The sequence below is a fragment of the Gallus gallus genome, chromosome 1 (assembly GCF_016699485.2).
Source record: "Gallus gallus isolate bGalGal1 chromosome 1, bGalGal1.mat.broiler.GRCg7b, whole genome shotgun sequence".
Lineage (NCBI taxonomy): Eukaryota > Metazoa > Chordata > Aves > Galliformes > Phasianidae > Gallus > Gallus gallus.
In genome coordinates, this window is record NC_052532.1 from 55816115 (window position 1) to 55838416 (window position 22302).

Sequence of the window (22302 nt, forward strand, 5' to 3'; positions counted from 1 at the left end):
TTCATTCCAAGTCCTATTTATCTAGGTCAGGATGTGAGAAAACTTTTTTTCTGCATGCTACATATGCACGTCATCACTTTTGCTACTCAGTACTACACAGGCCAGGAACTGAAGAGCCAGGGAAGACTGCAGCGTGCTCTCTGCTTCCAGTGGGCTTGATAGAAAAATCCCTTTTGTATTCCTTACAATGGAGCCTTGTCTCATCTCTGCTTCAAGAGATGGATATTGAGATGGCAGGATATTACAAACACTGCTGAGAGCATGTATACGTAGCTGGGGAAGGAGCTCAGTGCCCATCACCGCTGCAGCCTTCTAATAACCAGAAGAGCAAAGCTGCCTGCAAAGCAATGAACAAGTTAACAAAAGACTTCATTTCTATCCAGCTGATACCAGTATGACACTGGGAAACACGGGGTCAGATTCCAGGCACAGTATTGTGAGGGCAGGAGGAGTGCAGGGAGGAACGTTTATGCAGCAAAGCCATGGGGCCTGCAGTCAGGAGGTCAAGTCTTGACGCAGATTTCCAAGTGAATTTGGGAAAGTAACATCCTCTCCCCTTGTGCTTTTAATAAGGCTGGTAAACCTAAATCATGAGCTTGCCTGGAGACTGCTGATGAAGGCAACATACAAAGCCATTGCTGAGTATTAACAGTGACCCCACTTTCTAAAAAATTTCATGTCATGTGTAAGTCGAGCATTGGCTTTTAGCAATGATATAATACTAAACAAAGGTAAGTCTTGAATGGACAACAAAATCGTAGACAGAATTTTTTTTTATATGTAAGAAGTGAACTTAACCCACAATCAAAGCTTCGATTTATGACACATGTTTGCTGGAGGGGGTGGGGAACAAGTGGTAATGGGTGCATATACACTCACCCATAGACCAGCAACACTGAAGGCAAAGAAATACTGATTTCCTACACTTGGAAAAACAAACAAACAAAAAAGCTGTAATTTGAAATTTAGGGAATCTGCTGTCAAGGTTTTTTATCTATGATACCCTCGGGTCTCTAACAAAGGTTAGAGCCTGTTGGGATGCTCCCTGCTCCCCACACCTCTGTCCTCTCAAATATGGAAGAGGGAACCATGGCAGTGATGGCTGGTGCTGCAGAAGGCCGTGCTGCCTCCCTGCTAGGCCTCACCCTGCCCTCATCCCCAACAGTAGCTATCTTCCTCCAAGTAAGAGGAGCTGCTCTTCTTTTCTCCAGCCAGAAGTGATCCCTGAGCAGACAACTGGGAGGGCCCTGGAGCTCACACTGGTGTGTAGAAGCCCTTGCCAAAGCCAAGAGGAGGCTGCGGGGATGCTTTGCAAGCAATGCTACCAACTCATCTCTGCTCCAGCCCGGATGGCGCTCCTCGATTTGATTATTTTCTCATCATGTGTTTCTCATTTCATTAAGGGGAGCTGTTAATCAGGTAACCCACAAGTGGTGGGGCTTTCGATCCCGACGTTACCACAGTAACGGACGGAGCCGCAGCTCCGCTTGGTGTCGGCACGCTCCCTGTGTGCCAGAGCAGGAGGACGGCTTGCGCTCAGTGCTGCGCGGCCGCAGGCTTCAGGCAGCACGGCTCAGCAGGGAATGAAAAGGATATCGGCTCTTTTGTCAGCTCAGCTCGGTCTCAATAATGTTTAAATATCTGAAGGTCACTAAATTACAGAGCGCGGAAAATGAGCACAAAGGCCCTTCTCTAAGATTACCTAGGTTTGCTGAAGGAAATCAACAAAGAGAATAAAACGAACAGCAAAACCACCGCTGCTACGATGTTACCCTTCTCATTAAGCCCATACAGTGAGCCTATAGAGAAAGCAACGCTTCCTGTCTCTCTGCTGACAGTTCAGTATCGGGGCACAAAGGCAGGTCACTGTCCTTGGTGATATGGTAAACAAAGATAAGAGCTGAAAGCCACAGAGTATTTTTTTAACCCTGGATAATTCTCTCAGAATAAATTCCATTGTGGAGAGGTTTATTGTTTACTTAGCACTCCTTAAAAGAGCTCCTCAGGAATGCGGTCTCCTTCCCGTGTGCTGGACACAAAGCACACATTTCAGCTGAAAGCCCTGGCCAGACCTGCTCAGGGCATCCGTCACTCGTCCCTGCAGTCGTTATGGGTACATAACACAAGCGAACCTTCTGGAAAAATGTGGCCCCAAACGTTCGTCCAGATCTGCTCTTTCTCCTAGGTTAGGAATTTAAACAGATGTCTTCCATGGGCAGCCATGCTTTGCCAAAATACCAACAAATAAAGCATTGCTTCCCTTTTCTGCTCACAAAATGCCTGCAGCAAAGCAGTACAAGAGTGAAAAACCTCGGTTTATTTTCTGAGACTATTAGCACATGAAGGATCAGTTTTCCCTTTACTCACTCCACATAGAATTCCCAATTCCCTTCTTCTCACAGCACGTCTCCCCAAATACATACAACCCACTACTGTATCCCCAACCCACTACTGGGGGAATGTATACATGTATACATCCCCAACCCACTACTGGGGAAAAGCACACAAGGAGGACATCATTGCCAACAGCAGAAACATTCCCGTGTTCTCAATGTAATGTCTCAACAACTTAAAGTAAGGTTAAGAGTTTAAGCTTTTGCTGATTTGAGGCCTATGACATCAGTTGAGCTGCAGGTGCTGCCACAGAAGTGGTTATTTAATCCTGCCATATCCTGCCTTCTCAGTCAGCAAAGAGCCATAAAACCTGTCCAGCACACTGCCTAGGACCTCTCTGCCATGTGTGCTTGGTAGACTTCTAGCAGTAGCAGAAATAACCAACTGGATGAGATTTAGCCAAACTGCCTTCTAGAAAAGCACAGCATCTGGATCAGAGGAAGATGCACAGACAGGGATTTCTCATGGTTTTGTGTACATTTGACATTTGAATCATAGAATAGCTTATGTTGAAAGGGACCTTAAAGATCATCTACTTCCAACCCTTGAACCTCCTCTACCTTTTCACAGGGCTTCTGGATTTCAGCAGACATGCATCTCTTTTCAAGACACAAGAAGGTTTGTTGCAATGTAGTTTTAAGAATATGGTTATTGGTGACATCCTGGGATTGGCAGAGATGGATTACCTACGGCCTGGGGCTGCACTGTAAAGTGGATTGAGAGTTTAAAAGGTTTCCATTTCATTTTCTAAGAGAGTTATAAGCTTAGCTGCTGCTGGAGTTTCCAGCAGTGTTCTTGGGGATAGGTTCTGTAACCTGATCTCATCTCCAAAACCCTACATCACTCTTCAATCAGACTAGTTCCTCTCCATAGAAATAGAGCAATTAAGAACTCTCTTGGCTCTCACAGCACTGCAGTACTCACACATGAATTCATGTTCCTCTTACATGTTTTCAGAGCCTTGCTACTTCTGTTCACTGGGTGCCGATTACAGATTGTATCAGGCATGCACTTGGTCTTTTTCAGCTGTTCTTATAACCTCTTTTTGGCAGAGGTAATAATCTGGTAACACAAAAACAGAAGCAAGTTCTGCTATCTGTTCCAAAGAAATTATTCACCACAACTACTCAAAGAGGCCAAAATCACACAAGTCAGCACACAGGTCAGCACACCCTGTACCAGTGTGCCATCCAACTCCTAATATTCAAGTTAATCCCTTCTTTTTTTTTGTTTTGTTTTGTTTTAATCAATATGAGCAATGCTTCTACTTGCAGATTTTATCGCATCGAGACTGACTGGCCCACTGACAGAAGCTGAGTGGTTGCAGAGCCCAGAAGAAAGCAGCAATAAAATTAAGCTCTTCCCCTTGTGTAGTCCATCCATGCAATAGGAGAGGTATGCTTGCCTGTGGTCATCGCCTCCAAAACATACAGTGTTTCCAAATGCTCACTTCATGCTCTTCATACTAAACTAAGGCCCTGCACCCACATGCTTATACCATCTGCTATTAGTACAGCATATAGCACAAGTTATATTGATGTGCTATTTGATGCATGTTAGAGCACTAAGGAGAAATCTAAAAAGAGTAACCAGTGTCACATCCAGACACGTATATGGAATGCACACCACCCAAACTCACACTCTTGGTAGTAGCCTTAGCTAGTCTCAAGGGGTATTGCTCCACTAACATCTATTAGTTCACATGGATCAACGCTGCTATCAAGTGAAACTTTTTTTTAAAGAGAAGCATATCTAAAGTCTTCAGTGCGACTTCTAAAAAAGCCTACAATAAATGGACTGAGAAAACTTCAACCTACATGAGTCAATAGTTCATCTATATGCAGGAGAGAAAAGGCATCAGCTCACTCTTAAACACTGGCTATAGAAAGGAGCTGTAGTGCACATCCCCTGGTGATATACTTGTCTAATTTTGCTAAGAGACTGTTTTTGAATTTGTATAATTGTATTACATGAGAAGCCATCATAATTAAAATGAAATTGAAGTCTAATGTAAAGACTTTAAATCAAACTAAAGATGCTTGTACAGGAAAAAGGAAGTTATGCTGCTGGAAGCAGTTTTATACTTGTATACTTCCATGGATGCTAGGAAGTTGCATGGCAACTACTAGTTGCCTACCAGTTAACTACTTTGGTTTCTGAATTAATATAGCTATCAGTTATAGCTATACGATGTGTATAGATGTATATAGCCATCTATACGTGTATACCCACCTATATCCTGTTCTCCCTTCAAAGCTGTATGCAGAAATTTATTGGATTTTTTTTTTTTCTGTAAGAGCAGCCATTGGAGCAAACATTAATATAGAAAGGGCAACTGCAGTTTATATACACTATATTGCAACAAAGATCAAGTTTAAAAACAAGACTCAAAAAAAAGGACAGCTTAACAAAGCAGCCATCCGCACTGTGTTGACTAAAGTTTTCAATCAAAAGCCGCTTTATGAATAAGCCAGAGTCCTCCATTAAGATACACTCTCACACGAGCACACACAAAGGAGAGACTACCAGTTATTTATATTTCCTACTCCAAGAGACAGGAAACCTCCCTTTGCATCTGCTTTTTTCTCACTAAGAAGAATAATTTTAATTACAGCCACTTGGCAGGAAGCCAATTTTGATATATATATATATTTTTTAATGACATCTGTCTAAGCATTCTTAACTTCCTGCTCTATGTAACTTCCTTCATTTTATAGACCAACACCCAGTTACAGCAAAAAAGAAAAGGGAGTAGCAAATGATTTATTCGCTTTTCATGTTAACTCTTATCAGGTATATCAAGTGGTTCATTGTTCTGAGAACTGATGGGACAGAAAGCAGATTTACGGGGGGAATTTAGGACTTGAGCAGTCTGGGAAAGGAAAAAAAAAATACATGAATGAAAAAACCACATTTGTAACTTAACCCTAAAACAACTCCAGAGTTCCTGTTCCGCAGGCTGAATTTTCCTAGATTCAACCAGGCCTTTTTTCAAGGAAAAAAACAAAGATGGAGAATAGGGCAAAAGTCAGGGCAACATGCTTACAAACAAGAATATGAGGAGTCAGAGACAGTGCAGCCAGCCCAACCACTACCTCTGCCAGCTTGATTCTGGACAGGTTTCTGTTGAAGCAGTGGTTATTCTGGCTTAACCAGCGCTGCGGAGGGACTCCGAGTCCACACCCCAAGCCAGCACAGCCTGTGCTTCAGTCAGGCAAGTGGGACAGGAATGAGGAACCCCAGAACTTCTCTACCAAAACTAACCACAGAAGTAGCAAAAACTCAAATTTCAGATGCTTACTTATAAGGCTGTCTTCCCTCCTCTTCCTTTCAGTCTGCCTTCAGCTGTGGCTTACAGGGCAGTCTCATCCGGCTTGCTGTTCTCCTCCTGTATGAGGAGTGAGGTGAAAAAGAGGAGGCAAAAGCACTGCTAGAAAAGGAAAGCTGAATAATGCACGAAGGAGAGAACAAGAGAAAAAACAGGTGAGCGGAATACAAAGTGAGCACTGCGGGCTGGAGAGAAGCAAGGTACAGAACCAATGGTGAGATGCTTGCTAGTGGTTGCAACCCTTGGCTGGGGTTCACCAGGGTGCCACAAGGCTGGGGACGGGGGAAGGCAGAGCCAGGCTGTGCTGGGGAGCAGCACGCAGGAGCCAGCAGCGTGGAGGAGCACATTTTACGGGTCCTTCTCACCACTCATTGCCTGCTCTGCTGGAGCTCAAACCACAGGCACATACCCACACCTGGCTAACAACAGTCCCAAAGGGATGGGATTTATAGCACACATCAGATGCGCAGCCCGTATTAGCTATAAGAAAATCTGCCTCTTGGCTGGCCCCACTGCTGGGACACAGGTAAGTATAATGAATTGTTAATGTCTTGACACCAAAGCTGCATTTTCATTCTTTGCTCCAGACCGACGAGATTTTATTCTTTTGACTTGGACTTCTTCTAAAGTCATCTTTCAGGGTAAATGAACAACACAGCGCAAACAACCTGGGAAAACTCAGTCTCCCTCCTGCACTTTCTGTCTCTGTGCAGATCGAACCTACAGCCATCCTGAAAGCTCTGCAATAGTTTCCATGTGATTTTTAATTTCCTGGTTCTGCCTGGAACCCGAAGTGTGAGTGCTGGAAGCCTCAGGAGGAAAAACGGGTATTGTCAGATTCTGCCCTCATTTTCCAAGATTCAGGACTTTCAGAGAATATCTCAGCTCTTAAAGTGTTTGGAGACTTCACTCTCACAAGTGGCTGACTGCCTTCTGACTTGAGTCAACACAGCTGGAAAATGGAATAAAAAAAAACCCAGAAATCTCAGTGAAAACCAGATGTTGCCATTGAGCAGAGCTACTGTGTTAATAAAGCACTAGCACCCTTGCACTCCACAAAACAAAACGAGTACCTCTAATAGATTTCCCAAACCACGTCTTATGCCAGAAAGACAAAAAAATATTTTAAGGCTTGGGGTGTACTGTGGAGAGCTATGGTTCTGGTGCTGGCACTTGGACTGCTGCACAGTAAGATCTCTACTTTTAGGGAGGACGGGCTGCGTTTGTTATTTGGCAGGAAGTGATCAGGACAAGTGATTGCAACATTACTGCTGGACCTGTGGTCGGTGGGATCTGAATGATGTGTTATGAAGCATGATTTGGTACAGCGGTGCTGTCACGTGCCACACAATTGGAACAGGGTCTGGAGTTTATGTGCACCCCCAGGGCACACAGTGGTACTTGCATTGTAGCCGTTAAAGAAAACATCTCAGCACTGTAAGCAGCAAGGAAAAGATTCTGGGACAGGTTTTGCTTAAAAAGTAGCAGAGCTTCTTTGCATATTCATATCAAAGATATTTTTCTATCAATTACATATGCCTGACAGGATGCAGATGCATTATGTGATGTGTTATATACAGAGCTGAGCAGGAATGCATGCAAGAACTGGAAAACAACAGTGGTTTGTTTAAACGTCCTGTTTCATCTCATCCAGCCAACATCCCATTATGAGCCACAGGGGGCCAGCTTTCTGAGGCCACCAAGATGTCAACAGTTGGAGGAAACGTTCACTCCAGTGGCCCTGGGGTTGCTCTGAAAGCAGTCACTGACATGACATCCACAGCCTTCTTCAACAGAAGCAGCGCTGTGGATTTGTTAGCAGGCTACTTTGAGTTGCCACAAACAAGAGAAAGCTCATGTCTTTTGAGAGAAAAGCTAACCTCTCCTTCCCGTCACAAAACACCCCTGACTTTTCTCCTCCCTTAGCAAAGCCTATACAGTGTCCTTGGAGTAGATAAAGAAAGCAGACAAGACCCACACGCCATGAGGTTGCAGCCCGTGTGCCGCAGCCACTGCACGCAGGCTAATGTCACTTTGGTCTGAACCAGATGTCACAAGAGAAATGATTTTCCCTCCTTACACAGCTCTGTTGTGACTGAACCCTAAGATCAGTGGCAATGCTGACTGTCATGGTTCTACCACTAAGCTACGGTCGAATCACTGGTATGGCTTGGACTACTACGAACATCAACATCTTTAATCCGTGGGTGGTTTACGTTTAGCAGTGATAGCAAAAGTAAAGCCAAATTAAAATTATAAATATGATGAGGTGTTTCAAACACGGAGTGGTATGTTGTAAATAAAGCGCTGAATCCTTCCAATGCCCTGACGCTTAAAGAAATAAAAATATGGCTCCTCTCATGCGGTGGTCTCCAGCCATTTTTTAAACAACAGATGGGGGAGCTGACTCATGAAAAAGGTGAAATGTTTTGCATAGGGTCACAGATCACAAATCCAGAGCGAGTAAAATCAGAGTTCCTTAAGCTAATTCCCTTGCTTTGTCACCAGATAATGCTGGCTGCAGAACACACCAGCAATAAATTAGACTTTAAAAAACTCAAGGGCATTAGCAAATTATAATTAAGCACACGTTCTGCAATGAGATGAATTGTTTCTGTAATAAGAGGCAGCAAAAACTAGTGCCTATAAATTGCACATTGTATCAGAGTATTACTTTCTGCTTGGAGACAACAATAAATACTTTTGCCAGATATTGATGATACAGATGTGCGCGTGTGTGTGTGTGTTTAGAATACAGTACAAGCAATAACAGCCTTTCTGCGCTAACTGCTGTGCACCTTGATAGGGAAGATAAGTGATGCTAAATCCAGGGCCTGGTTTAATTCAAAAATACACAGTGTTTTTTACATTAACATTGCTAAACACATGGATTGTGCTTTCGTGGAGTACATGATTTAAGCACAGGCCCCAAGGAGACACCAGCTGTCTTTGGTAACTGCATAAACTGCATTGACACTTAATATTGTTTCTCTGCAGTCAGATGCTGATTGCAAAATCAGCAGTGACATACCATATTCAAACTTTGATGCTTGAAATTAGATGCCAGATTAGGGCAACCCTCAAAAATGAATGTTTTGGTGTTAGAGGGCTCTGAGCATCCATAGCTCTCATTCACGCTGGTGGAGATTGCTAGTGGCTGATCTCCTTACTAAAATCAGGCACCTATTTAGGTGCTTAAATTTAGAGCTAGGGGCTTCACTTTAGGCACCTTTGCCTGAAAATAGCACTGCTGCATACTATTTGTGTAGGCTGATGCTGAAATACTACTATGAACTTTCCATGTCTTGAAAATGTAGGAGATACAATAAAGCTAAAATAATATGTTCTCTTCCCTAATGCCCTTCAGCTGAGAATCTCAAACATCCATTAACAGAAATATAAGCATGCTCCATTTACCACACAAAAGTGCTGTAGTCTTAAAGCAAGCCAGAAATTAAGAAAGTCAGAAAAATGGAGCTCCATGTTCCCTTCTTCCACAGCACCCATTCCCCAAGAAAGAGGCCAGCCTTTCTTCCTCTGTTCAGAGGGGGACAAATAGCATGTCCCTTTCACCATGTTTCCTATAGTCCGTCCAAGAAACCCAATGTCATGGATGGTGAGTGTTACACTACAGGATGAGCCTGAGTGTATGTTAAGTTTTATCAAAGAGGAACAATGTTATCAGGATAGAGTTTACAGTAAAAAGCAAACCACAACATCCCAGGTCTTACTGCTAGAAGAAACAATTATATCACTCACTGTGTTCCTTTACTGATTTGTTCTCCTCCAACCACCAGCGCTACCACCCTCCCCTGGCAGCTGGGTTGGTCAAACATATGTTTCTACGGATGATCCAAGTGCCAGCTGGCACAGGGTAGGAGGGGCAGTCAGGCATGAAAAAGTTGGCCCACATCTTCCTCTGAGTTTAAGGATGCTGTTATCTCTGTCACCCACTCAAGCTCTTATGTCCCATTGCCTAGCTGCGGTACGGCAGGTCTGCTGTTTGACTTGCCACTCCACCACGCAGCCTTCTCTCTTCCTTAAGATTAACTGCTAACTTCTAGCAGAGAGCAGCTATTAGGATAAGGCTGTTACATTTTCACTCTCAGCACTATTGATAAGCAGTTAAACTGCACACTGCTGTACCAATCTAGTAAACAAGGCCCTTCTTGTCCGTTGATATATCAACAACACCGAAGTAGCACACATCAGGTAAAGTACAAACCTGTGGGATGTCTCAGTAACCATCACCTTTACAGCTACACAACTTCTTATATTCTCCAGAAACCCAAGAGGAAGGGATTTACTCCCCTTGGAATCTTACCCTCTGCTACTTGGAGCTGTGCAACAGGCATTTGACTGCCGGGAAACAAAAGACAGAACTAAATGCAGGCTTTCGCCCTGGAGTGCTGCCTCCTACAAGGAGGAAGGGCTAGGTGTGATGGCCCACCTGTCTGAGGTCACTGGGACTGTCCTAGGTCAACATGGAGATAGAGGCAGACTTTCCCCATTGCAAACTGTTCCTGTAGGAGCTTTGGCTCTGGCTAGTTCAGAAAGTAGGCCTCTGAGTTTATTTCAGCCCATGGATTAACAGAGGAGCTTGACAGATACAAACACAATGCTGGAATCATCAGCCACATGCCCTTTACGACCAGGGGCCAGGATGAACACCTGTCAGGAAAGCACCACAGGCCAGAGAAAGTGCTAAGCCCTCATTAACAGTAAAGAATGCCATCTCATTCAGGAGACTGACAGCACAACAAACACAAGAAGCTATTTTCTCAGAGTCCCAGTTTTGTCACTATTTATGTAGCCGTTGAACAAGCTCTCCCCCTTTGGTAAAAGTGGAGGATTTTGAACTCCAAAGCCCCTGCAGGTGCCCTCAAGCAGCTCAGGGAGTGGGCTGCAAAGAGGTCCCCAGTGGCTCTTTGGGAGCATGCAGCTACGGTGCATCTGGCTGCCTGTGTTAAAACTGAGCTGTCTGGGGTTCTGGGGATTTGGGGTGGAAAAGGGTTAGCACTTCCTTTTTCCAACCCCTCCTTCCCCCCCCCCCTCTGCTCTCCTAGCCTTCTCCAAGACTGCCAATTAACTACACACACACCTCTCAGTGACTGAAACTGCTGCATCAGAAAGATTGAATGAGACAGGAAAAAACTGCTTTTGCAAATTCAAATACCCATCTTTCAGTAAGATAAACACCTTGCCCTGCTGAAGCAGCAAAGCCCCACATTGACTGGAATGTCTACTTCCACTGCACAGAGGATTTAAAAGATCACCAGCACCAGTCTTGGAATAGATGACCACCTTCATGCCTGATACAGAGGGTACTGAGCAGCTGCCACTCTCTGGCTCTCCAGTCCAGCCCAGGGCTCAGACCAAGGAACAAACACTTAACCTTCAAGCATGGATCATCTAAATCGCCCCAGATTATCAAGCATTGATAGTCCTGCATGAATGTATCCTTCTTACTGTCACCTTGGAGTTGCTTTTACCTGAGAGACGGTGAGGTGCATCCCCACCAGAACTGCACAGCCTCCAGAAATCTATGTGAGCTTCACCTTCCTTTCATGTTGCATGGGGACGGTGCCCACGGCAGCACCCGGCCCAACACCACAGTGCACCACTATAGGAAGGGCACAGCACCCACTCATGAGCCCTGGGCAGGGCCAGTTAGCCCTGGCAATTCCCAAGTTGTCCCAGGCAAGCATATGGCAACGTGAGTGTGCACAACACATCGTGAGAAGTTACAAGGTCCTATAAAATGTAATGGGCATTAATTATTTTTTCCTGTTTTTCTGTGCATTACAACAAAGTATTCTCATCTCGTTTGCACTGTTTTGGTAATGAATAACATATGCCGGTTTTATTTTGTGCAGAACAGCTCTCCTAAACCTCTATCACCATTATTTGTGCACACACACACAGACACAGCATCCGCTACCAAATTTTCTGACTCTTAGTTCTTAGTTCTTCACTAGTTAAAAAAAAATGTTAGAGCCACCTCTGCTCCCACACGAAACACAAATGTCATACAGGGGTTGGCTATCCCAGCTGAGCTTTATTTCAGTTGTAAATAAAGTTATTAATACTCCAGGCAACATAAATAGCTGCATACTGTTTTTAAATGTCTGGATTTATCAGCGTGCTAAGTGTTCGTTTGCTTCCTTAGACCTTTCCAAATGGGTTTAATGATGACACAGGCAGTATTTATTTCTTGTTTTATTCCAGCTATTTCAACTGAAAAGAGGTGGCTACAAAAAGGTTGACTTATCTGCAACACTATAGTATCTGTCAATATGTCACCGTGATTTAATGTGGAGGTTAGAGGGCATTTATATTTTATTATGCTCTGGCCATTTCATGACACTTGCAATTACAGAATTAATAGTATTGACGTTAGGAATTAGAAATAAACAATAGTTCATTTAATGATTGATATTTGCTGAAAACAAGCTTATCTTTAATGTAATTGAATAATTAGTTATTGATGAAGGGCACATGATTAATTACAATTTACCTGCCCTAGCAGCATTTTAAAGATGCAATATTAATTATTTTCAATGACAATGATGAAATAAATACAGAGAAACTGTAACAGTGAAATCTCACAATTTCAAGACTGTGTTTATTAAAAGTAGCTAAAAGATCTGAAAAACCTTCCTACCACGTTAAGATCAATGCACCAACGTGCATCAGCAGAGACTGCTGTCCCCTGCCTCTGGGCTACATGGCCCTCTCCATTGTGAACCCATTGGATGTGAGCCTGAGGCTCTGGGCCAGTGTTTGCTTGTGCAAATCAGCCCTATGAAGCCAGTGACACAAACAGTAATAAATTAAAATTAATCGAGTATTTGTATAGGTCACCTAGATTATTTACACTTTGTAAGGAAACTGGATGCTGAAATGATGGGATCAATTGAAAAACACCAGATAAATATTTAACAGTCACTGTGTAACTGAACGATGATAGATGCATAAGGATTGATTGATATAAAACCATATTACAGTATCACAGATATGTTAATAGTATCCAGGAAGGGCATAAGGAAGCAAGTGTGTTTCTGCAAGTAAACATCTTACAAGGACAGACACTGCTAAAACACTGACTAGATTTCACTTCTGTTGCTTTCATTTCTTCTTGAAAAAGGAAGAATGAAGGGACGCTGATGTCAGGCTTACAGATATTACTTATATTTCCTCACTTAAGACATTTTTGCCTTCATTTCTGGCTTGATAAATAAAGAGTGTCCTGAGCCTTAGTCCTTGAGCAGCTCTGACTTTAACGTGTTTTCATGAAAGGGGAGGAGGAATGACAGATTCATCATCACATAGATTTCACCACTGACAGCAAAGCAATTCCGAGGTGGATCGAATCACTTTAGCACAAAGCATCACCGGTTTTCTGGCAATATTCAAGAATGCAATGGGTGATGAGATCCTTCCTAAAAATATAAGAAACGATCCAGTAGATGGAAAATAAAGGTAGAAGCACTACAGGTTTCCAAAAGCACTTAATCTGCCTTACAAAAATAACACTGATGCAGTTGATCCAAGAACCCTCCTATAATTCTTTTGTTCTTCACGTCTCTGCAAGACACCTTCTCCTTTCAGAGCTTGCACTATTCTTCTTCTGGATGGAAAGGATTCCATTATGCTCCTTGCTTTACCCCCTCAAACCCTAACTTGGTGACGTACCTTGCCCTTTCCCTCCCCTCTCCTCTCCAGAGCATAATTAAAAAAAAAGAGAGAGAGAGACAGAAAGAAAAAGAAATAGGAAAATGTAATTTACAAGGTGGAAGTAATATAACAAATGATGCCTTATGGGGAAACCCACTGCTCCAATAAAGAACTAGTAGGATCTCGGGATCATTCCTTGTTGGGGAGGGTTAATGGAGGCCCTGCTCCTTTGCATCACAGTATTAATCTTGACATTTTTAAAGGAGAAAACACTCTCCACTAAAACATAAAAAGCTTTGCCTACAGCACTGCCTATATGTACCACTTCTACTATGCAAAGCTAAAGCTTAGGAAGCTATAAACCACTCTGCAGTCACTGCCAACAGACAAAAGACTTTCTTTAGAGAAAGCCAGAGACTGCAGCAAGAGTTAAAACAAACAGTTAAGATTATACAGCTCACTTCATTTTCCCTTAGGAAACTGAAGCATCCCTTTCATTCTACTCCTGCTCCCCCTAAATCAAGTTCAATCCACTCATATGAAAGGGCCACAATACAATACCCTGAAGGAAAACATATCCATCTGTGATGTGCACTGTTCCTATCTGAAAACCTTGGAGGTCAAGGCAGTACTAAAAGAGCAACCAACCTACTAACACAACTCATGAGCCTGGAGAAGTTAAGCAAGAACCCTTTGCAGCAGCGGTCTGTGGGAATCCAAAGGAAACCCTGCTTAATTTAATGGCTTTGGGGAAGTGACCCTGGGTTATACAAGAGCAGATTCAATCATTGTCCAGTGGGAGTGTCCTGAAAAATTGAATTTTCAGAAAAATTAGCACTTGGAAAAGATCTCCTTCCACGATTTCTAATAACGTGGTAAGCTGTGAAAATATAATTTATTTCTATAGTCTAGAAACATTTCATTCACTATTGAAAGCTTAAAGGAAAATTGAAAACCATTAAATAGATACCTGTGTTCACCCATATACTAATAACAGCTTTGACCATTAAAGATGAGAGTTTTTTTTAACAAATGCTATGTTACTGCCAGGGCTTAAGGTCTTGATGTCTCTCTCTTTTCCTGCGGTGCATTAAAATTGCAGCTAGTATGTTTCAGTAGAGGTTTCAAGTTGGCTGTGAAGGCCTGGGATGTACACCATAATCTGCTATATATTGGTGTTGTGTACAGGAGATGCTCAGTTCTTTTCAAATGAGGCTCTAAGCATCTCCTTCCTTATAAAAGCAGGCGCTATGTTGACCAGTTGTCTCCTTTGGCTCTTCGGAAAGGAGTGTCCTTGGTTTTCCCCTTCATGCTATTTCTTTAACATTTTGAATTTTATTCAGAAAGGACAGTGGTTCATTTCAGCAGCTGTACCTTAGGCACACTACATGTTGTGCACACATCCGAGCCAGACCAAGTTACTGCTTCCATTGCTCACTCCTGGAAATACAACTACCAGTCATGATCTGAGGTCTGCTCAGGCAATTGCTTCACACTCACTCACTCAAAAATCCCTACTACTTTATGCTAAAGTTTTATACTAAATTGAAAATCTTCATGCTAAATGTGGTCATTTTTACTGAGGCAGGTTTGGGGGCAACAACTCAGGCTTGCAGATTTGAAAGGAATATAACCCATAGAGCAAGCAAAAGGTGGTTTGAGCAACTGTTGCTGTTCTTCATAGAGGTCAGGTGCATCTACAGGACTATACAACCACAGTTTAGAAGCTTTGATGACGGACTTGGGAAACACCCAGCTTCTAGTCCCACAGTGAAGAAACTGGGAATCCAGGTAGTTATTTGGGGCAATCAACTGAATGGTCTTTCACTGAAGAGCAATGGTTACCCATCTGCGGTTTCTGTACTGTAAAAGAAGCCAATGTCTAACACAGAGAACAACCTTAAATCCACATTGTCTTATCAGTTTAAGTACGCACTGCAAGCTTTCAAGAAACTATATCCTATTAGGTTTTTGAACATCATATGCTCTGATAAAACCCAGATCTAGGGTGGAAATTCTCAGTGGCATTGTAGCAATAATCACAGGAATAAGGATTACAGCAACATTCCCTCAGGAAGTCTGCTTCACTCCGATTCCCATGCAGCAGGGATGTGTAAATTATTCAAATGTACCAGGCAGGGAAAAAAAAGGCATCTTATGAAAACTACTACAATTGCTATTAAAGAAGAGAAGGAAACAATGAAGAAGGAGCTTTTTAAAACAGGCCCGTATATTTTCCACAGAGCAACAAGTGGAATTTGTACACAGAACTATTTACTGTGAAAATGTTGTATGTTGTTTTTTCAATCAGGAACACCTGGGATACAAGGAAAGTCTCAGAGACTCGCAAGCTGAAACAACAGCTTTAAAATATGACAGTAACTGAGAGCCTGCTCAATTATTTTACTAGCAGAAAAATCTTTAGATCTTAAGAGCTCATTTTACTTACAATCAAAACTTTGCAAACTTGGGCTCGCACCCACCATATATATTTCTCTGCTTGTTCTGGCACACAAGGGGAAAACAGGGAATTACAACTGACCTGGCACAAACCCTCAAACCAAGTTCATGACAGCATTTACAAAGCTAATGCTGTGTGACATGGTTAGCGGGTCAAATAAAAGCAAACCAGAAAGTGGAAGTAAATGATGTAAGAGAATTATATTTAATTTGGAGAAGTAGAACGAAACTCCAATTGCAGTGTTGTTGCCTTGAAAATAAGACCAAATGGATTCAGAACTCTAAATGGAAGAAAAAAACCTGCCAGCAGCAGCTGCACTTTACACTTGAGTAGCCACATGAAGAAGCCAAGGGCAGGTCCTCAACCAGGCTAAATTGCCTTCACTCTGAATGGGACCTGAATTTAGTGGGAGTCTATCTGTTCATCGACTTCAGTGAGCTGTGAATTAGACCCAAGAGTGCCAGGTTTCCACAATTTCAGAATGCTCTCTTCCTCATTAAAATGTACTTAATAGCGACAGCAGCCAATGTTAACCTAATGAACAAAGAAGTTCATTACTGACAAAAAGTGCTAATGCATTTTTATGCACCACTCTGACAAAATCATCTTTGAAGAAACCAGAGCAAGAGCCTCACCCTTGGCTGGCTTGGACAAATTCCTTGGCCAAACTATATGGAAGACCTCCAGTAATTGCCTTGCAAACCTACGGACAACAGCCACCTTGGGCAACGGAAATTTAGGAAGCATCAGCGTAGTGAAGACTTTGGCTGGCATTTTCTTGGATATCCTGCTCTCACTTACATTTCCCGAGGCTCTCAATATTACAGGAGGTGTATGTAGCCCTTGCCCTGTGGAAGCTAATATAAGAAGAAGGTGCCAAAAGGATGCTGCATGCCTTTTTTGCCATGTAAGTTTTTATACTCTTTGATTCCATCTCCTTTGTCCTGAAAATCACACCAAATTCCTTAGAGATAGTCAATACTACATTTAAGGCCACTAATGTGGATGTAACTGCTGAGCTAGTTTTGGGCTAGCTAAGAGCAATAGGGTCACCAGTGGCAGGAATGTTGATTAGAGCTGAAATGCACCTGAGTTAATGCTCAGATAATTAACGTGGCCTGTTGTCTGAGCAACCAAGGTTACTTTGCTAACCAAAAGCCAAGCAACCTCACTACCTTGCTTGTCTCTATATGCAGCTGCCATACTATCAAACAGGGAGCAGGATAAACTCAGCATCTTTTTTGTGTCTGGGTTTGGTAAAGACATGCTCATTGGAATGCTCCTCACATGTTTTTGTGGTTGTTTTGGTTGTTATTTATTTATTTATTTATTTTGTCCTGTGTTGGCTTCATGGAGAAGAGACCAGATGTTCTGCCATGGAACCAAGAGTAACATACATTGCTGGCCTTCAGCACTCCCCATATACAGCTAAAGCAGTATTTACAGGAGCAGCAGCAAGACCCCACTGGCTTGTCCAGCAAGGTGCTTTTAGGAGCCACTCAGTCATCTTCAGAGACACAGACCAAGGAAGACATTCTGAAAGACAAAAACAGAATGTAGGTGCCAAGTTTCCACTGCAGTACAGGGGGAGTTAGAGTGTTGCAGGGGATTTTCCAAGACACAAAGAACAGCTGGCTTGCTCAACTTCCACTTCCTCCTTTCAGAAGTGGCTGGTAAAATGTCTGTCCTCAATCTTCTCTGGCCAGCACGCTGCCAAATTAGTCATATTTGTACAAACTGCAACATATATTTGCATCAAATATTCCCCTATGTGCATTCCTCTGAGCTGCATAAGATGCAGTAACACAAATGACAGACCACAGGGATGTAGGCTCTCCACAATTTTAAGATGAAAGAAGAGTGATAACAGCAGGCAGTAAGCAAACCTTAAAAAAAAAGCTTGAGTCAGCCCAGGACAAACCAACTCAAATGGCCTCTGAGATGCTGCAGAGTAGGGAAAGATTGCTACATCCAGACACATCCTTCAGTTTTCCAACACGCTTTTGGTATGGAGCACACCACAAGCAAAAGTGAATAACAATGGTATTGCACCACATACTTCCCACCCAGAAGCTACAGCCACCTTCCAGACACCACTGGCCGTATTTTTGACACATGTATCAATAATTAAGGAGAGACAGGACTCTCAAATACAAAGCAAACCCCCAGCCTCACCCTCTAACACCAAGCCCTTAAGCAATACTGGAAATATTTAGGAGCATTAATTGCTCTACAGCTCCAAGAGCTCAACCTCCTCAGAGGGGTGCAGGAAAGGATAATTCTGGCTGCCATCTCACAACGCTGTGCTGAGCAGGAAAGCTCCATAACCTGCCATAAACAAAGACGGGAATATGGTATTGCTGTAAATACCATCATGTCTCAGAGCAAAATCATAGTGACAGGCACTCTGGTCTGCTGCAGTTCACAACTGCATGAAATAGGGGTGTGGGTAGGGTACAGCAGCAAATAACAGGTAGAGATTTCAAAACACAGAAACCCATTATTTGTAAGAAAGATGCAGGCAGAAGAACTGCAGGCAAGGTGTATTGACAGATTCTCAAGTCTCTGGATTTTGATCCTATTATGCTGAAAAATTACTTTATCCCTTTTTCCACAATGCCATGTTTACTTAGCAGGCATTAAAAAAAAAGAGAGAGAGAGAGAAGAGGAAAAAGAGTAAAAGAACAAAAACTACAATGACTGAAGCTAAATTTATACACACAACAGAGACAGATAAAGCATCCCAGGGGACCTTATCAGTTTTACACAATAACCAACAGGCTGTTTCCTGTATATAGCAGCTTAAGGTCGGCGGATGTTTATTAGAGGCAGAGGGGAAAGGAAATGCAGTATCTTTGACTGACATGGCAGGGATATATGAGAAGTGCTATTTATGTTTTTGACTTGAATAAGAACCACAGTGACTCATAGCTGTCTTACATTTAATATTCCAATTAGTGCTCCAGAAACGCTGAGCACAACTATCTCCAACGTGTGGGGCTTGCTTACTGTTCCGCACAAGGAATATAAGAGGGCAGTAGGAATTTAGACTTCTTCAAGCCATTACCATCTCTCAGTTAAGAGCTGCTGGATAAATCAACCTCTTTCTACCCCCCTTGATTTTTTAAAAAGAGATATTAATTATTAAACATATTTATACTGTATCCAGTGGGAATCCAGTCTAGGTTTGAGGCCACACTAAATACAGCTCTGTGGCACGCTAGAGAAATAGGCTGCCTGTGTGCTAATTCTTTTCATTCCTGGAAGCCCTGTGGAAACATGAGAAGAGAGGTAGGCATTTGGTCCACTGTTTTTCTATGAATCAACCTAATATATTATTGAATCAGGAGTTCTGGAGACACAGCAGGCATGGAGGGGGCTGGGAGGAGGGAGATTTGATGCAACAACAGCTCTGCCTGCAATCCAGCCAGGATGATGAGGAGCTTTAACTGGAGGTGGGACAGCAAGCTGGAAAAGTAAGGAACATACTGGGTATTTAACAGGCACCCTTCCCGAGAGAGGCAAACAGGCATTTGCTTGCCATCATTACACTGCAGTGAGTTCCAAGAGAAGGTCTTTAGGGCTCCATCATGCTGCTTTAACTCTGCACTGAGCCTGGGGCATGGCCACGGGTATAATATTTCGGCCTCGGTGAGGTAACTGCAGACAATGCCTCAATGTTTCACAAGGAAACAAAAGCATATGGAGAGGCATCTTGGGAAAACAAGGCAGAGTGCTTCCTGGTTGGAAGAGCAGAGAACAAGTCCATGTCTGCTGGAGACCTGGGAACTAAGGGAGTGATATTTCTTTCTAGGGAATGTGAACTAACTACCCTATTGTGTGTAACCAAATGCTTCTTTCACTTTTCCCTCCAGTGTGAGACAACAGAAGTACAATTATAATTGCTTGTACAGTTATTTATTCTTTAAAACACTTACCATTTTTCAGTGCTGTATGAAAAAGCAAACAGTGATCACACTACCCTCAGAGATCTACCTGCCTTTGCAGAGGAGATGTCTTCTTTCCCAATCACACATAGAATAGTCACTGAGGCCAAAGGCATATAGGATCCCGAAAAGCCCTAAAAGACACACTGACCAATGCAAGGATGACATGAAGCGATTACTCTTATTCTACAACCGCAGAATTATACAGGCCTGCAAATAAGAAAGGGCACATGACACTCTACTACAGGAGGTGCAGCTGCACACATTGCACATCATTTGTCACTAATGATTATTGTTCTCTGTAGAGAACAAAAAACCTCACTCTATCACCCAGAATAGACAGATATGCATTCACCTTTTACCAAACCTTATGTGTAAAACTGCCACATAAAGTCTCCCATTACATCTGGAGATGCAAAGAGGAGGGGAAAGGCATATATGGACTCTTCAAAAGTATTTCAAGTAATTTCCCCAGCAAATTGCTTAGAAATACACTTGTCTCAGAAAAAAAGAGCTTCTGATCTAGTTAGACTTCCTAATCATAATTCCTTCCTGTTGAGCTGCAGGTTGTACCTTTAGGCTGGAATGTTCAGAGGTTTGATTTCTGCAGTTGGTTTCCAAGATGTCACCTCCTACCTAGGTGCCATGCAAGGGGCAGCCAAACATCAGAGTTTCAAACAAGTTGGAATATTAGTATCATGCTGGAAGCTGCTAGATGCACACAGCCATCCTGAAAGCCTGAATCATATTCAACTGCCAAAGTGGGGAAAACTTTTTGACTCATCAAGTGTGGGTAGGCACAGACCTTCCTTGCTCTGCACCACAAGCTGGACATCATCTGGATAAAATGGCAGCAGAATGGTGTTCCAGGCCAACCTGTAAGCAGCAAGTCCTAATCTCCAGACCATGGACATCTCTCTAACATTTAGGCAAGTATTATCTGTACCACAGAAAGTCACCAAACAAGTGTTTGGAAAAACCTATCCTCAACTGCATATGCCAGACACCGAGTTGATGCCACCCACAGTGACTGTTTTGGAAAAGGTTGGCAGGTGGATGGATGCTTTGAATTACCAAATAGTTAACTTCGGTGCATAATTACAGCTAATTAAAGAAGGAAGTAGCAACGTCTGTCTTGAGCAATGGCCAATTGCTCGGCCTTGAGGAATACAAATCAACCAGTAGTAACGGTACTTCTTGTCTCCCTTGGGTGTGTTTTGAAAAAGAAACAGGAATAAACTGAGATGAAATGATTGAATCTGAAGATGGGAATGAATTCATTGTGAATTGTAAGGCTACAAAAAGGGTATGACACACACAGCTTTCTGTATGGCACAAGGGAGGTAAGACAGGTGAATTATGAGTGAAGTGGGACAATTTAGGGTAAGTTTTAACTTTAAAAAAGAGGAAGAAGAAGAAGAAGAGACCAAAAGCCATTAGATACATAACCTTGTAGTCTAATATGGCCATAAATTAACAGCTGCACTATATTATGTAAATTTATGTTAAATTATTCACTACCTGTCACCATATCCCCATAAAAAATCTACGTACTGACATTTACGAAAAATGACATCTTCTGATAATAGTTTTGCTATATATTTCAGCGGCTGCAATTGCCTTTTAACCATCTTGACTGCTGCTGAGGCAAACACTACTTAAACAAGGATGCTTTAGGAGGTTTAATTAATTCATTACTATTCACAGATTCACCCTCCAGGAGGGCACTGCCCATAGTAGACAGTGTCCTCTGGGCAGTGTGCTCCTTCCCCTAGTTTGAGAACTTGCTGGAGAAGAGCCAGGAAGGATCACAAAGGTTCCACCATTGCTCCAGCTATGAGCTGAAATCAGGCACTCTGTAAAGACCATGGCTGAAGCCATTTAATGCCAAAGGTGCTGGACACCAAACACAGCAGGGCCATGTTCAAGCGATGCACAGCTCAGCCTGTCCTCCTTCCCCTACAACAAATCAAAGGCATCACCCAGCTGAGGACATCTGAGCTCTTCCTGAGATGAGATGCCTCCTGAATCACACCTGGTTTGAGGAAGATTCTCATCTTTCCAGCTGTGTGCTCCTGTTGACTGTGCTTGATATTCCCCAGCAGTTCTGACTCTAGGGGAGGCATGGCACACAAGGTCTTGTTATCTGTGATTATTCTAAATAGGACACACAACTTTGTCATGTCTCACCCTTTACAGCCTCTCTAGTAGTAAGGAGTGAGCAGCTTCATCGCATCTTATCTGAGGCACTTAACTAGGGCACTTACATTAGAAGCCAGGAGATCATTCAGACTTCAGGACAGGACATATTTCCCTCTATGGTTATCCATGTCCATCAGATACAAACAGATCTCATGATGTGGGTTCTTTTCAGCCTCAGATGGTTTACTCACCTCACACTGCAACTCTGTGTAGTTGGTGGAACATCTCTGGCACTTGGCCTTCCTCTTTAAGGGAGTGTGCAAGAAGCTCTGGCTCAGCCCATCAGTCATGGG

At 42.8% G+C, this 22302-nt stretch overlaps 1 protein-coding gene and 1 long non-coding RNA gene across 7 annotated transcripts in view; one reads left to right on the forward strand and one right to left on the reverse strand.

The window, feature by feature from the left end:
• Positions 1 to 22302, reverse strand: part of TBXAS1 (thromboxane A synthase 1) — a 250185-nt gene that overhangs the window by 20849 nt on the left and 207034 nt on the right. The window lies entirely within an intron of this gene.
• On the forward strand, positions 5777 to 8444 carry LOC107053513. The gene is made up of 2 exons (XR_001466818.4): positions 5777 to 5877; positions 6310 to 8444. It is a non-coding gene; the product is annotated as an uncharacterized LOC107053513 (long non-coding RNA).